This window comes from Euprymna scolopes, chromosome 15 (genome assembly GCF_053919585.1).
Source record: "Euprymna scolopes isolate OS-2025 chromosome 15, ASM5391958v1, whole genome shotgun sequence".
In the NCBI taxonomy this organism is placed as follows: Eukaryota; Metazoa; Mollusca; class Cephalopoda; order Sepiida; family Sepiolidae; genus Euprymna; species Euprymna scolopes.
The window spans coordinates 90,498,171-90,516,979 of record NC_136496.1 but is presented as its reverse complement, the minus strand read 5'-3'; the positions used below and the strand labels follow the sequence as shown (position 1 = coordinate 90,516,979).

General features: G+C 36.0%; 1 long non-coding RNA gene across 1 annotated transcript; it reads left to right on the top strand.

The window, feature by feature from the left end:
- The first annotated feature begins 11,272 nt into the window (after nt 1-11,272).
- Nucleotides 11,273-18,523, top strand: LOC145294244 (uncharacterized). The gene is made up of 3 exons (XR_013869854.1): nt 11,273-11,326; nt 17,234-17,565; nt 17,702-18,523. It is a non-coding gene; the product is annotated as an uncharacterized LOC145294244 (long non-coding RNA).
- Nucleotides 18,524-18,809: the final 286 nt, after the last annotated feature.

The window sequence follows — 18,809 nt, the reverse complement described above, 5'->3', positions numbered from 1 at the left end:
GTAAGGGGGAGCTGAACACGAGGTTATGCAGACCATCAGACATGCATCACAAGTAGACCATCAGCTTACCTTTCTTTAATTAGGATTGTTGCCTCAGGAAAGCCCACCGGGATGAGTGCAGGGTCCCTTTCCATGCGCGACATGGCACTACAAACATCTCGATATTATACAACTGTTGATGGAGCAGCCGCTCTAAGCGCTACCGAAGAGGACACCTGTACTACTAGTCGGAAACAGCAGCCAGAAACTGTCAATCCGGTACCCTCAACCCATCAGAAGAAAGTCAACCCAATCTAATTGCTCAAGCATATATGGTACTCAAGCACTCCAAAGTGCCCAATTTTTTTTTTTTTGGGGGGGGGGGTGTCGGGAGTGGGGAAAACGGCGTTCGTTGCCCTAGACAAGAAGAAACAAGATCTACCACTGGATGCTTCTGTCGAATCACTGTGATAGTGTCTCTGCGCCTGACTAATAGGCAAAGAAGGAGTATGGAAGCCGGGCGATAGACAGAGCCTATCTACTCCTTAAGCAGTTTAGGTTTGCAAACCGATAATTAGTTTGTTGTGTTGTTTTTGCTAGCGGTTTTCATTAAAACATCGTCCAGGTACCCTACTGCGAAATCCAACCCATTTAACATAATGTCCATAATTTGCTGAAAAATCGCAAGGGCGACTTTGACCCCAAAAGGAAGTCTATTAAACTTGTACAATTATATTAGTACATAGCAGCTTTGAACACTCCTCATCGACTGGAACTTGTAAGTACGCGTCACTGAGGTCGATTTTAGAAAAATATTTCCCTCCACTCAGTTTCGCAAATATCTCTTCAGGGCTCGGAAGAGGATGATGGTGATCTTGTAATGCCCTGTTTAAGCCTGTCGCGAAGTCGGCGCAAACCCCTTTTCGCTGTAGATTTTGGTAGCAAGTTTTTCCCCCCGTCGCCGAATTACTATTGTAGTAATTAATTCGCTGTTAACCCTTGCGTATCCCAATATCTGTTGAAATGACGAAGGTGTTCTGTCGCAAAGATTTTACGAATCTTTATTTCAATATCTTTGGTGATTCTCTGCAGTGATGGTCGTTGCGATTCCTTGTCGCCAATCTGTTGTGTCGTGGAATAACAGTGAAAATAAGAACAATCAAGTCGAGGTTCGGTTAAGGAATAAGTGTATTAACAATAATGTACAAAGATAGGAAAGCGTGTATATCTGCTGGGCACTCGGTTAGCAGTGCAGTCGCATCTCTCTCACCGGTGTTGGAATCACTAGCGCTATTTATAGTGCTAATCGGTGTAAATTCCTCTGTTCAAGGAAGGCCGGTATAACAAATAGATATGGGCAAAATATTGAACTGATCATAAGATGAGTACAGGTAAGATATAAAACTCGGCGTAAATTGGATCGGTGCAAAATATTGAATGTAGCATAAATATATAAATGGTCGTAAACTTGTTATGGGCAAAATATTTAATTGGGTGACAACCCGTTAGTATATAAACATAGAACATATAAAAAAATAATAATTTGAAACTTAAAAAAAAAAACATTTGAAAACAAATAAAAAAATTATTGAGTTATAAAACGGCATTTCTCATAGATTTATTTATTAATTTTCTGAATCAATCGGCTTTATCATCTGAAATGACCGAATTCTTTTGATACAAAGCTTAATTAATCGTTTCATCATTATTCGGTGACAAGTTGACAACATCTTTTACATTTTGTTTGAAATGAAAAGTTAACATATTTTTGAAAAGATCTACGTTTAATCGTTATAAAAGCAATAGCAGGAACGATTAAGCAGTTTAGAGATTTGATTATGTAACAGGGATGTGGAGATGAAAAATGCTGTTTCTTCCTTTTTCGTTATCTCTATTGGTCTATTTCTCTGTCCCCCCCCCTCTCTCTCTCTCTCTCTCTCTCTCTTTCTCTCTCTCTCTCTCTCATGTTTGTTCGCTCTCTCTCCCTTTCTCTGTCTATTCTACTCTTGCTTCTTGCGTTTCCCCCTAAAAAGCGTGTATCACTACTCTACTGGCGGTGTGTTTCTCTGCCCGTCTACCTGCTTATTTCAGCAGGGAGACGGGCGGAGAAACAGACACCGTCAGTAGAGTAGTCATTATTCCGAGGCAAAACACGACTTATCTCGAAGGATAGCACTAATCTTGTTTTAAAGATTTCTTTAAAATAATATCTATAGGCAACAAATATTAAATGCTATATCATCTATCTATCTATCTATCTATCTATCTAGCTAGCTAGCTAGCTATCTAGCTAGCTATCTGTCTATCTATCTATCTATCTATCTATCTATCTATCTATCTATCTATCTATCTGTCTGTCTGTCTATCTATCTATTTATCTATCTATCTATCCCTCTATCTATCTATCTATCTATCTATCTATCTATCTATCTATCTATCTATCTGGCTGTCTATATGTACCTCAGGATCTTCAGCCAGCATATCCAAATAGAGTTTGGTATGGAAAAGTGCGCACTACTAGTGATAAGAAAGGGAAAACTGGAGACGACAGGAGGCATGGAACTACCCAACCAAACGGAGATAAGGGCACAAGGAGAACAAGACGATTATAAATACCTGGGAGTTCTGGAAGTAGACGCCATCAAAGCAACAGAAATGAAAGAGAGAATTAGACAGGAATGCCTCAGGAGAACAAGAAAACTCCTGGAAACGAAATTATATAGCAGAAATCTAATAAAAGGTATAAATACATGGGCAGTATCACTAGTAAGATACTCTGGACCGTTCATATGGTGGACTAAAGAAGAACTGTGAAAACTCGATCAGAAGATCAGGAAACTCATGATCATGCATAACGTACTACACCCGAAGGACGATGTGACCAACTCTACGTGAAAAGGAAAGACAGCAGGGTTGGATTTGGTCTGTATGAATGACACACAAAAAAATAAAATGAAAGACTAATAATGGCAGCGAGAGACACTGAAAAAATCAGCAAAACAGAAAACAGAGAGGCAAAGCATAAAACAAGAAAAGAAAAATTGGAAGAGAAACAACTACACTGAAGATTCATAATAGCGACAAAAGATGAGATTAACGAAAACATTTGGACATGTATGCGAAAAGGATACGTAAGCAGAGAAACGGAATCCCTAATAACTACAGCACAAGATAATTCGATATGAACCAACTACATCAAACCAAAGAGCGGCAAAACAGCAAATCCAGACTCTGTAGACAAAGAGACGAAACGATAACCCATGTAGTAAGTGAATGTAGCAAACTAGCCCAAAAGGAATACAAGAACAGGCAAGACCAAGTGGGAAAGGCAGTACACTGGGAATTGTCCACACAACTGCATCTCGAACACACAGATAAATGGTACAAGCATAAGTCAGCAACAGTAATTGAAAACGAGAATCACAAAATCCTATGGGACATGGACATACAAAAGGATAAACCTATCCAAGTAAGAAGACCGGATGTCGTAATAATTAACAAGAAAGAAAAGTCCTGTCATATCGTAGACTTTGCTGTCCCAGCTGACCACAGGATAAATATCAAAGAAAAGGAGAAACGAAGCAAATACACAGAGTGAGCCAGAAAGCTAAAAGGGATATGGATGATGAAAAAAATTAAGATAGTACCTATAATAGTAGGAGCACTAAGAATAATTCCGAAAAACTTTGAGGAGAGAATGGGAGAAACTGGAATCAGAGGAATGGCTGGAAAGATACAATGAATAACAATAATGAAAACAGCTGAAATATTAAGGGAAACTCTGGGATGTGGAGACTAATGCATGAGCTACATGCGAAGGTCAGATGAGCTCCTGCAGAGACAAAACACGAAACGTTATATGGAACCAAGAACATTGGAACTGCATATCTATAAGTTCTCCATCCTGATTCCCATTACCCAATCACCCCCCCCCCATAAAAGAATGATGCCAAATAGTCGAGAAGGCTCAAGGGGAATGGAAAGACTGAGGAGAAAGCGCTGACCAGACCTCCGCTGGACAAATGCGATAATGCAAATTCATTTGCAAATGTTATAGAAAGAATTAGAGAGTACTGGAAATCTGGGGAGACTTATTGTCACTCAACTTCCAGGGAACACCACAGGTTGTTCTCAAGGAGAAATCCTTTATGACCTGTGTGAAAGCTCTTTGTGATCCAACAACAACAACAACAACAATAATGATGATGATGATGATGATGATAATAATAATAATAATAATAATAATAATGATGATGATTATTATGATGATAATAATAACAATAAATTCATTAAATAATGAGATAACAAATAATATCAACAAAATAAATGAAATACTTCAGCCGCCTTATTCTAATTTTTACATCCTTTCAATCGATTATCGCTCGGATTAATTGTAGGTGTAGACCACAATCTATCTATTAACAGGCGCTCTTTCTCTTCGCCCCGACGCCTTCAAATCAGACTGTGTTATGTTTAGCGGAGAATAGTAAACACTGTGCGCCGGGCTGTGAAGTGACGTGATTGAGAAAGTTAAACAAAACTGCTTCCACCATTTTTAATTTTTACAGTCAGTAAAAGAGGTGTGGAGAGAGGGGCGGGGTCGTTATATGAATTGGCTATTTTGACGTGTCTTCATTAGGTGAAGACAAAAAAACGTTTATAGTGTTAATCAATGGAGTAAGGCAACAGTCATTAACTGTCTTTCTTAACACACACACGCGCGTGCACGCACGCATACACATCTCGAATATATGTCCGCCTATGTCACAGTAACATATATTGGGTGAGTTTCTAACAGGATTTTGTATAATTATTTAGTTTGAACTCATTTTCACAAACTTACCGCATTCAACAGCGAGCACACCGCAATTTTGCTTTTTCAAATATACCGATAAACACCGTATGATTTTCGAACCGATTACACGTTTTAAAATGAGTGAAAACACTAAAAAATTTTGCAGATAGGTAGAAGAGTAACTGATCTTGCCTTTGATAACATTTATTTGTTATATATTTGACTTTTGACCACTTTTTCGAATCTGTGTGTATAGTAATACAAACCCGGATAAACTATATCCTAGTTTTTAAAATGAAACTTTAATCATATGTCGAACATTTTCCGAAGCAATTGAAGTACTCCTGAATATCTAAGTGACCTCCTGACCTAATGGAACTATATGCATATCATATGGATTACAATTTTGGGTGAAAACAATGGAAGTGGTGCCAAATCTCTATGGTACGTGCCGTGTATGTACACGCATCCGCCTATAAGTTACATATGGATTAGAACCCACTTAGAACATCAAGTAGGTATATTCCATTTCATCAATTCAAAGCATATATATATATATAATACACTAATTCAGAGAGTTTTTACATTTCAGCTTCTTTCTACCATATTGGCGGTGGGAGTGGGGACAGATCAAGAGGAGGGAGACAGTAAAAACTACGAAAGTAATATGGTGGGTATTTATCTCTCTCCCACGGTAGGGAAACTGATACAAGGTTCGGAAAGTGGAATTAAAGAGTCAGCGCCTCTGAAAAGGAGCAATCTGACGTGCAGAAAAAGTCTGAACAGCCCCATTGGAATTACCTAGTAGGGCCTCCTCAGATGATTAGTAATAAACTAACCTCTCAAAGAGAGAAGGTTTAAACCGATGAATAGATAAAATGCCATTTCAGAAATTACCTAGATCGTTTGACTTGCTTGTCGACGGAACAAGTCCCGATATTATTAGCGTAGTGTAAAAGTACATAGCAGTGATCCTCATTCAATCCCGAACAACGTCGGATCATCCTGCTAGTAATTAATGACATTTCCTGGACAATTGTTTAACATTTGTGTTCCAATGGCCATTCCTTTATTGGAATCGACTTGATTTCACACAAGCGACCTTTGTTTAAATTGCAAGTGAAAAAGGCAAATAGATTTCTTCTATCTTTTCCTTTCTTTACGGGCACATTTAAAAGGTACATAAATTCGTGTCAAATTTACAGAAATGTTAAAGATTACCTACCTATATGACTAAATGAGGCTGCTTTATTTCGTGTTCACAAGAAAGTTAAGAATGAAATGTTTATTATTTTATTTTAAATTTATGTTTTATGTCTTACAAGGACCGAAATTTTCGAATCGACAACAATGGAAGCTATAGCACACACACGCAGACACACGTGTGTGCGCGTGTGTGTTGGGGCGATTAATCGGAAGCGGGAAGCGGTAAAATCGGAACTTTTGGGTATCGGAATCGGAAAAATCTGTGCATACTTTCCGATGCACACACAAAAAGCGATTCCTTTAATTATTTTTTATTTGATTTTGTTTAAAACAAAATCTTCCACTGCTGGTAGTAATAAGGAAAAATCAATATTTATTGATTTTAAAATTCCAGTAAAGCTAAAATCGATAGATCACCCCCCCCTCACAAGTGTGCTTTTAGGTTTGAGAAAATATATGCATATTTAACATGTGTTTTACGGTAATCCGGAGGAAATAACAACTTTATAGTTAATGATTTAGAGATTTATAAAGAATCTGAATCTGAATCAGAAATTTGTATCGGAATCTGGAATTTAGATCTGGATCGGTAATTGTATCGTAAACGCGAAAATATTAAAATTGTCCCCTCACTAATGCATATATATATATATATATATATATATATATATATATATATATATATATATATATATATATATATATATATATATATATATATATATATATATATATTCAGGTTTGAGATGTTCTGAAGTAGGGGCTAATGAAAACAACGAGGTTGTTAGATAGTGCTCGATAACAAGAGCAAAATATGTTTATTATTTATTCGAAGGTAGTTACATTTGGTCGCTACACACAGACATCTGTCAATGAGACATAGAAAAAGCTCGGTCTTTTCCCTCTCTTTTTTTCTATTGGGTCGAATGGTTTAGGTTCGCCTGACGAAGTCTCATTTACTAAAACAGATGGTAGCGACCAAATGTAAATGTTTTCCCTCGAATAAATAATAATTGGAGTCTATATTCGTAACACCCTCCCCTTGACAAGAGAAACTAAACAAGAATCGGACGATCAAGTCTTTATGTGCTTTAGACTTAACATGCAACATAACATTAGCTACTTTTATTTTCTCTACCAGTCTCCCTCGGCCCAGGACTGTACCCTAATGAATAAAGTCTCTGACAACATAGATACAGCACTTTCCCTCGACACTAGCGCACAAGTGCATGTATTTGGTGATTTCAATGTCCATCACAGCAACTGGCTTGGATTCTCTAATTACACAGACACAGCTGGTACCACAACACATAACTTCTGTATATCTCATTCCCTATCACAGATGGTTACGTTTCCAACCTGTTTCCCAGACCAGCAAGAACTACACTCATCACTTCTAGATCTGTTTCTGGCCACAGTTCCCGATGACTGTTAACTAATGCCACAGCCCACTTGTGAACGCCGATCATTCAATGGTAATGGTTGAAATAGCCCTAAACTTTAGAGTGAAAACCGAAGATCCACTGCTCAAAACAACGAGATATTATAAAAAAGGCTGGCTGGGAAGCAATCAGGGATCTCATCAGTGACGCCCCATGGCAAAATATCTTTTCACTTCCTGCTGAACAGTGCGAAAATGAGGCCACTGAATGGTGAAACGGCAATTGAAGCATATGTTCCCACGCGCAAATTTTATAGCAAGCCCCACTCTCTCCAATGGTTTACTTCTACTTGTGCAGCTGCAATAGCGCAAAGGCGGCATGCATACCGCAATTTTAACCGACATAAGTCCAGTTCAAACAGGCAGAAGTATATTGAAGTCAGAAGTAACTGTAAGAAAGAAATAGCGACAGCTAAGAGAGAATTTACTGAAACCACCAAAAAACGCATCAAAGCACAGAAATTAGGAACCCGCGACTTCTGGAAAATCTACAAGAGTATAGTGAATAATGGGCAATAAACAATTCACCCACTATCCAACAATTATGAGGTTGTTTGCTATGCAACTGAGAAGGCTAACATGCTTGCCAGTCAGTTTGCGTCCAACTCCACACTGGACCCTGCCAACCACCCCCTCTCTGGCTTTTCTTTGCGGACAGACGCCACACTAGACGATTTGAAAATCACCCTGCTCAGGTGCATGCTATCATAAGAAATCTTGACACTGCAAAAGCATGTGGACCTGATCTCATCCCATTTGTGCTATTAAAAAAGTGCTCAGCCGAAGTAGCTCCAATTCTCTTCAAGCTCTACAACAAATGCCTTAATAAATCTTGCTTTCCTGCCTGCTGGAAAACTGTTTCGGTGGTACCAGTATTCAAGAATTCTGGCTAAAGAACTGACCCAGTAAATTATCGCCCCATTAGCCTCCTCCCACTTTTCGCCAAAATATTTGAGACCATAATTAACCACGCTCTAGTCCACCACATTACAGATGCTAAACTTCTGACTGACCAACATTATGGATTTAGACAAGCCCGTTCCACAGCAAACATCCTAACTGCAATCTCAGAACGTATATACCATTCACTGGACAAAGTGGGTGGGGGGTAGCGGTAGCTCTAGATATATCTAAGGCTTTTGACAGGGTATGGCATGAAGGTCTTCTCAGGAAAATCAGATCATATGGTATCACTGGAAGAATACATAGCATAGTTAAATCCTTCTTAGATAAGAGAAAAAGCTAGGTTGTTCTCGACGGTCGTACATCTAAATAATATGATATAAATGCGGGAGTGCCTCAGGGGTCTATCCTTGGACCTCTGTTATTCCTAATATTCATAAATGACCTCCCTGACAAAATTGCCTCTGAGATTGGTATATATGCTGATGACACCACGCTCTATAACAGGCACGACAGGAAAACAAATGAAGACATATCTAAAGAAATGGCAGAAGCACAAGAGGATGACCTCCGATCTATAGTGGAATGGGGACATAAATGGATGGTCACATTCAATGCTGCCAAGACTAAACTGGTTTCCTTCAATAATACAAGAAACCTTCTCTACCACCAATAGCAATGGCCAATGACTCTTTATATGAAAGTACATCTTTTAAACTCCTAACGCTCACAGGAAACATGAGTTGGAACAATTTCATTGAGAGTATCGCCAAGACCACTGCGAAGAAGGTAGGTTCTCTCTACTGTGCTAGAAAGATACTAACGCCCGAAAGTATCCTATACCTCTATAAGGCCACCATTCGCCCATGTATGGAGTATTCTTGTCATATTTGGGCTGGTGCATCTGCCACTAGTTTCTCGTTCCTAGACAAGGTTCAAAAGACAGTCGCAAATCTGATAGGTCCTGAACTGTCATCTAAACTTTAGCCTCTGTCCCATCGACGAAATGTTGCATCCCTCTGCCTGTTCTACAAGTACTTTAATGGTGAATGCTCTGACGAACTGCAAGCACTTTTGCCCCCTCGACGTAAATACCCCCGACAAACCTGACAAGCAATAAAATCCCACCCCTTCACAGTAGACATCCCTAGATGTAAGAGAGCCTTCTACTCCAGTAGTTTCTTTCCCAGAACAGCTAGAGTTTGGAATTCCCTTCTGGGTCCCTGCTTCCCCAACTATACTGACTCGCAGAAGGCAACGTGAACTGCCCAACTCCCTACACAGTACCCCCTAATAGTAAGCCCCTACAACAAAGTGGCAATGTGCCTATTTTGTGGTGAAAGTGTAAAAAAATAAATAAATAATAATAATATATATATATGTGTGTGTGTGTGTGTGTGCATTATATATATATATACAGAGAGAGAGAGAGAGAGAGAGAAAGAGAGAGAGAGAGAGAGAGAGAGAGAGAGAGAGAGAGAGAGAGAGAGAGAGAGAAAGTAAATATAAAATAAAAGTGATATGGAAAAATTTTAACTGGTATAAATAAAGACAGAAAAACGTCATTAAAGCTGCACCAAGATATTTCGGTCGATTCGTACGACCATATTCATTTGGTGAACCACTGAAACTTGACTGAAATTTGAAGGAACCAAAAGTACTTGGGTACGCAACGAGGACGGAAAATTCATCTGCCAGTTTCAATCTAAAACTAGAAAACATTAGATATCTATAAATCATCAAGGAAAAAAAAGTTAAAACACAAGTCATCTGTAATATTTAATGATATTTGTCTTCAGGAAATATACGATGCCCATCTTTATACACACACACACACACACGCACACACACACACACACACACACATATATATATATATTATATATATAATATATATGTGTGTGTATGTGTGCGTGTGTGTTAAATTATATTTTTTTAATTATATTTCACTCACTTGGAAGCTCAATTTCTGTTAAATATAACAACAGACCATATATAAAAGAATAACAGTATAGTTACATTTGAAATGTTAAAATTTCGGTACATTTTTACAGATTCCTTTCGTTATGCAGAAACAAACGGTTATTATTATGTCAATACAATATATTTCGTGCATATACTCTTCAGAAAAATCATAAATTCTTTGCTTCAAAAATGCATGACAATATAAGGTTGCAAGAAGAAAACAAAATTCATCCGAGACTAAACATCAGGTATGTTCCGGCAGCCATCTTTTTACATATTGTCATAAGTTGTAATAGATTTTCTCATGTAACTTTATTACTTTCTCATGTAATCCTTATCTTTTCATATATATATATATATATATATATATATATATATATATATATATATATATATATATATATATATATATATATATATATATATATATTTCTTTTATTAGAGGTAAACAGTTACATATGGTCGCTACAAATAGCCATCTGTTTCAGTCAAAGAGACTTCATCAGGCGACCTGGAACCTCACGACGCAAAAGAAGTTTTGACTTTTGAACATATCTGAATCTCTCTCTCTCTCTCTCTCTCTCTCTCTCTCTCTCTCTCTATATATATATATATATATATATATATATATATATATATATATATATATATATATATGTGTGTGTGTGTGTGTGTGTGTGTGTGTGTGTGTGTGTGTGTGTGTGTGTGTGTGTGCGCGTGTGCGTATGTGTGTGTGTGTAATCTCGCACCTCCCCTGACATCCTTCGTGTCAAATCCTGTTACATGTACTCGTGAAAAGTAAACACAGTGCGTCGGGCTGTGACGTGACGCGATTGAGAAAAATAAACAAAGCTGCTTCGAACTTTTTTTAGATTGTACAGAGGTGAGTGCAGAGGGAGGGGAAGGAGATGGAAAGAGAAAATCAACGAGACAGGAGAGGGGGGGAAGGGCCGTTTATGTACTGACCATTTCGACGTGTGTTGAAAAGGAAAGAGCAGTGTTTAGCGAGGAGCATGATGCGTCAGTTATCAATGAAGGTAAGACAATATTTAGAGAGAATTAAATTTGGAAAGTCGTTAACTGTTTTTTTTTCCTTTTTTTCTTTTTTGCTTTCATACGTGTCATTGTTAATTCACTGCCCGCATAGCAGCAGCAGCCATATAGCACGACGGTTAGAAGCCCCAAATGTCGTTTGGGCGATAGGGTTTCGATCCTGGCTTGAGTAAGTTGCTTGCCTATGAAACAACGAAACAGTACTGTATGTGGATGACTATGTGTGTATGTGTGTGTGTGTGTGTGTGATAGCTGGGAGGTCCAACGTTGCCCGGGATTGAATTAAAATCAACAAACGTTCAACGCCATATTTTATTGTTCTCGAAATCTGTGAAATCGCACATTTTTCAATAAAATCGATTCTAAAAACTAAGGGACTCACTGCGGTGCACCAAATGGAACTTCATATGCCTTTCCAGCAATGATTTAGTTCAGAATACATTGCAATATCAAGAACCTACTGTTGATTTTGTAAAATTATTTTATATAATGGCTTGAATTAAAGTTTAAAATTTAAAAGTCAAGTATCACGGTTTAGTTATGTAACTAAACTTATACACATTCAACATATCTCTTATGTTGATACACTGTATTAATTATACTTCATTATAAAGGATAGAAAAAAGTTATGAGCATTTCAATATTTTTTTTTTTAAATTAAAGTGGTCAAAACCGTGGGATAAAGAAAATAAATTTAAAAATAACATTGAAACATCAAAATACCAAAATTGGTGGACATACATTAAATATCTAGTGAACAAGCCTTTATTTTCTATAATTGCAGTGCACCTTCTACTACAAGATTGAATGAGATGGTGACATTTATCACGTGAAGCTTTCGCCCATTCTTCTTTAAGTTTTAACCACAAATCTTCAGTATTGATAGAGTTTCTTGCACTCACACGGTTCCCCAAAGTAGACGATAGATTTTCAATGAGGTTTTAGTCCAGACTGAGAAGGCCAATCCAAAACATCCATATTTTGTTTGTTCAAAAATTCCATTACATGCTTAGGCTTGTGGCAGGGGGCGTTATCCTGCATGAAAAATAAATTTTTCACACTCAGAATTTCGAAGTATTGGGATGACATGATCTCTCAACAAGTTCATGTATATTGTTCAATTAACTCAGGTGTTTAGACGGACCAGATCAATCGTCCTTTTCCAAGAAATCATTCTAAATATCATTACGCCACCCGCACCAAACTTAACCGTTTTCTTCGTGCATTTTTTATTAAATTTTTCCCCAGTTAACCGTCTTTTAAATTTCTATCCGTCAAATCCATAACTTACTTTCATCAGGAAAATTACATTTCGCCACTGATCATTTGTCCACAACACATGTCCTTCTTAATCTGAGTTTCTTGTTCTTCTTGTTTATCAACGGTTTCTCAGCTGATGACCCCAATTTTGATCCCTTAACATTTATCATTTTGATCTCAAATCAAAATACAAAGTTTTACCCATGTCCAAGTTATCTACATCTAAATTTTCAAGTCTTTAAACCCAAAATTGGCGGAGGAATTTGGTAAAAATCTACAATGGTCAACTCTTTCAACTTTGACCTTTTGACTGCCAAATTTTCGCCCCCAAACTGATTAAAATACTTGCTGCATGTCTGATTACCCGTTGTGTATAAATTTCAAGTGTTTAGACACAAAATTACTAGACATCGCAAAGGTCAGATCTTTTGAACTTTGACCTCTTAGCAGCGCAATTGTTTTACTCAAACCAATTAAAAAGCTTGCTCTATCTCTGAATACCCTTCGAACTCGACAACACATTATTAGCAAAGACTTCGGCTACCATTAACCGCGTTAAATAACGTTGTATTTAAACATTTTGAATTTTAAATGTTCTGTACGTCAGTCAGACAGTGATCTAATCGTTATGCGATGATCTATGTATAAGAGCTAAATTGACCGACTTAATTCAACTGAAAGTGCTCAACGATAAGAAACGAGTTTTCTTAATGGGGCAGTCATAATTATATTTTACTATAATAATTAAATCCCTAGAGACACTAGTGTTTCATCCTTTCGGGAATCTTCAGTGCAGGGTGTCACGATTAACACCAGTCGACAGATTCGAACTCGGCAACATATATATATATATATATATATATATATATATATATATATATATATATATATATATATTGTTTTTAAAATATAATTATCCACTGATACGTGTTTCGTCGTCTATGACTCATCAGAGTGGCTGAATCTAGCGAGATCCGAAATCGGGACCTACGGTAAGAAGCCTAAACTCTTACCGCTCGTCCTCGACTGCTTGGATATATCGCGATTTGCTTAGATGTTATTTGTTTTTTTTTTTTTTGTTTTTTTTGCGATATGTTTTGACTGAATTCAATTATTTACGGAAGTGCATTTTTACCTAAATGCAAGTTGGGAATAATTTTCCCTTTAACCAATTTGGTATCCCCATATGGGGAGCGGCATGTATATTGTTTTTAATATATATATATATATATATATATATATATATATATATATATATATATATATATATATATATATATATATATATATAATAAAAAACAAACAAATAAAATAAAAAACAAGTTATATATTTGGATTTTACCGTCACTGGATTATTTATCTTCCACCAGACTATCCATTCATGTGTAATCACCTTTATCTTCACCATATCCCCTCTGCTTCACTTTTTTTGTTTTCAAGTAATTCCTACCCTCTAATGAGAAGGAAAGTATTTCTTCGAAACTCCGCGGATTAAGGACTATCCACTTATCTAGTGTTTCCTTTTCAGATTAAATATGCTTTTAATTCATTTCAAAGTGTTTTTAACATGTTTTATTAACTGTTTGCTCGTATACTATAACAATTATTTAATTTCTACAGACACTAGTGTTTCATCCTTTCGTGAATCATCAGTGCAGGGTGTCACGATTGCCACCGGTCGGGAGATTCGAAAATCATTATTGGTTATATATACATTTTTCAGTGGAATCTCAATTTAGAGATTTGTTAACTCAGGCAAAGAGTGTCACTCAGACGTATGCAGGATGTTTAATTGGCAACCTGTTACATAAAAAATATAAGACCAAATAAAGAAAGATAAGGGAGGGAGATAGAGTGGGGGAAGCGAATTGAAATTATGCGTATGTGTATGTACTTATGCCCCAATCGTTCTTTAAATAATACTTTAGCAAAATGTAAATTAGATATGTATATTTTTCTGTACATAATTTCGAAGATTGATGGGGTTTTTTTTCTTCATTTTTAACTTCATGCCTTCTCGAACTTTTCATTTGCTAAAAGCTTCTTAATTCGTTTTTGTCCATTTCCCTTCGTTTTCTTGTTATTTCTTTTTATTTTTTTTTTCATTTTCTTTTCTCTTTAACGCCATTTTCCCCGTTTATTTATTGTATATTTTCTGGAGTACATCTTTTGTTTTTTGTTTTTTGTTTTTTTCGTCTTTGTTATTCAGTGTAACCCGGATATAAGAGACTTGAACATAAAAGAAAGTTATATACTAGAGATTTTCTCTGGTCCCAAATCAGAGCCTGTGTTAATGTACAGTGTACTCCGGGTGTAAGAACCACGGATATAAGTAAGCTGTAGGGCCCGAATACTAAGTCTCTTATATCAGGGTTATACTGTATTTCTTTATTTAAAGTTTCTGAATTTTTTTTAGATAACGATTGATTATTCATATAATTTAGATTCTTCGGATTACTGTTCTCATTTTGAGTGTCATTTTCATAACGTTGCAGCCGATGTAACATCTGACCTTAATTTTTGCCAATGTAACATCTGACCTTATTTTCAGCCAATGTAAAATCTGACCTTATTTTTAGCCAATGTAACATCTGACCTTATTTTCAGACGATTTAACATCTAACCTTATTTTCAGCCAATGTAACATCTGGCCGTATTTTCAGTCAATTTAACATCTGACCTTATTTTCAGCCGATTTAACATCTGACCTTATTTTCGGCCGATTTAACATCTGGCCTTATTTTCAGCCGATTTAACATCTGGCCTTATTTTCAGCCAACGTAACATCTGACCTTATTTTCAGCCAATGTAACATCTGACCTTATTTTCAGTCAATGTAACATCTGGCCTTATTTTCAGTCAATGTAACATCTGGCCTTATTTTCAGTCAATGTAACATCTGACCTTATTTTCAGCCGATTTAACATCTGACCTTATTTTCGGCCGATTTAACATCTGACCTTATTTTCAGCCAATGTAACATCTGACCTTATTTTCAGCCAATGTAAAATCTGACCTTATTTTTAGCCAATGTAACATCTGACCTTATTTTCAGCCGATTTAACACCTGACCTTATTTTCAGCCGATGTAACATCTGGCCTTATTTTCAGCCAATTTAACATCTGACCTTATTTTCAGCCGATGTAACATCTGACCTTATTTTCAGCCGATGTAACATCTGACCTTATTTTCAGCCGATTTAATATCTGACCTTATTTTCAGCCAATGTAACATCTGACCTTATTTTCAGCCAATGTAATATCTTACCTTATTTTCGGCCAATGTAACATCTGACCTTATTTTCAGCCAATTTAACATCTGGTCTTATTTTCAGCCAATGTAACATCTGACCTTATTTTCAGCCAATGTAACATCTGACCTTATTTTCAGCCAATGTAATATCTTACCTTATTTTCGGCCAATGTAACATCTGACCTTATTTTCAGCCAATGTAACATCTGGCCTTATTTTCAGCCGATGTAACATCTGACCTTATTTTCAGCCAATGTAAAATCTGACCTTATTTTCAGCCAATTTAACATCTGACCTTATTTTCAGCCGATTTAACACCTGACCTTATTTTCATCCAATGTAACATCTGGCCTTATTTTCAGCCAATTTAACATCTGGTCTTATTTTCAGCCGATGTAACATCTGACCTTATTTTCAGCCGATGTAACACCTGACCTTATTTGCAGCCAATGTAATATCTGGCCTTATTTTCAGCCAATGTAACATCTGACCTTATTTTCAGCCAATGTAACATCTGACCTTATTTTCAGCCAATGTAACATCTGGTCTTATTTTCAGCCAATGTAATATCTGGCCTTATTTTCAGCCAATGTAATATCTGACCTTATTCAGGTGTATCTTGTCGAACTCGAGAATCTTTCTGTCGAACTCCGAAATTCGCACAGAATTTTCTGGCGGGACCGTACCGTAGTGGATTTAATTATTGGTAAAATTCAACTGTAAAATTACACTCTTCTGGAAGTTGAAGGATTAATCCTTACTGAGGGTGATACGAATTACTTGGGATTTCTTTCCAATCATATATGAAGGAACAAAAGTATGCTACTCCGGTGGATTAAATAAAGGGTTCCATTCCAAATTGCATGTAGATACCCGAGTTCGACAGAAAGATTCCCGAGTTCGTTCAGATATTTAGTTATTGTTAACCTCCCTCGTCTGCTATTTTATCTAAATATCTTTCTCTTTTTGCATTTTTTCATGTATTTCGTTTAATATAATCGCAGTAATATTTTTCATTTTTTTTATTTATCTTTCAGAATTTTTTTAAAATTATTTTTTAAAATTATAATTTATTAATTTTCTTTGACTGACTTTTCTTTCATCTTTCTTTCCGTCTTCGCTTCTTTTCTTCTTTATCGGTTAAGCTGATATACCTATTTCTGGACTGACTAGGAAACTATTACTATAGTTACATTTATGACGTTATTGCATAACGTGCGTAGACATTTTGTAAACATTGTTTTTAAAAAATAAAAAATAATACATCTATTATGTTTTAAACGACTGTAATAGTTTATTTTGGAAGTATATTTCATAAAGAAAATTGACAACCCACTTTAAAAACAGAAATTACGAGTTTTATATATTTTATTCGCAGTTTTTTGTTGGGGGTGTCAAAAATTCCGCCTAAAATTCTGATACACCAACCGGATCACGTGACTCTTCTGGCGGCCATGCTGTAAGCCCTAACGGTATTTTTGGAGATTACCGATTATACTATGTTTCAAGAAAGCGAAACAAAGGAATAGAAAATCTCTCCCCGCTTCCCAAAATAAATTCTGGATAGAAAAACTGGATTCACTATTTGATATTTCGTCCTGATCTTGCAATAGGCCAGTTTTAAGTTGTGACGACCCTCATGAGAAATGCAATAAAGAAAATTGCAAGAGCAATGAGCACATTATTTGCATTTGTCCTCTTCAACAAAAGGTAAGTTATTTTCTATTTTTCTAATGTCCTTGTGAGATAACCTTATATCCAAACCGATTTCCGTATTTTAATCCAAACTAATTTTACATTAATCTGTTTAGATGTATTTTAATATAAGTAAAATTTAATTTTTCAGGTTCCAGCTGAGGACCGTAAATATGTAAAGGATCAGAGGAGCAAAATAGGGCCGAAATATACTTCAACAACAAAACTCCAGAGGTTAATAAATTTTATTGTAAATGTGTATGCCATTTGTCGGTTTGAAATTAGAAAAAATAATAAATTCCACAATCAGCAATTGCACATTTTTAATATGATCCAGAGGATTAAGGAGCAGCCTCATGGAATCCAGCAGATTGCATTAACAAACATACAAGTTAATTCATTTTGTTTGCTCCATGAAAACTATCTATATTCAATGGTCAAATCTAAGGAAGTTTAAGTAAGAGAAAAAGCTTTAAAAATAATTTTCGCCATTAGGTAAGTAAACATTTATTCAGATATCAATGACTCAATTATTTGTTCCAATTTATACAAACATTTTTAAGATTTTATCTAATTTCACCATAATTATTAAAGCAGTACACATTGAATTTTTTTTAATATTCAATTAAATTTTATATTCTTTTATGAGTGGAGAGACAACCAAGAAACAGTTAAAAAAATACCAAATATTAATTTTAATGCAACTCATTGGACACAATAGATTTGACATTGTGTGGTATTTTTGAACCACCAATGACGGAAGATTTTTCTGATTCTGAACTTCGAGAATCATTATTTAATGGAACAAGCTTGACTTGCTAGATTTGCCATCACATTATCAGGGCGTGAAACGAGCAGTTAAGTTAACAACGGAAGCATCACAAACTGTATATGGTTTTGAATCAAGACACCGACACATCACAGCCAAAGATTTGAGTCAGAAATTGAGACCGCCATTTTTGTCTAAGGGCTCTTATATGGAACAATTTGACTCTATGTATTGAACTATGTATCAAAATAATATTTATTTGTTTGTTTGTTTCTTTGTTATATTTTCACTTATGACAGAAAAAAATCAATTTTAAGATGTTGAAATATTACTGCTTAATTCATAACATCGAAAGACAGTTTGCTAATGCAACTCTATGCAACAAAAATAACCTCTTCAGTGACTTCAATATGGTTTCCGCTCCGTGAGATCAACAGCTGATTGTGATATTACACAGAATCAGTGAATTTATTGACGAAAGTTTTATTTC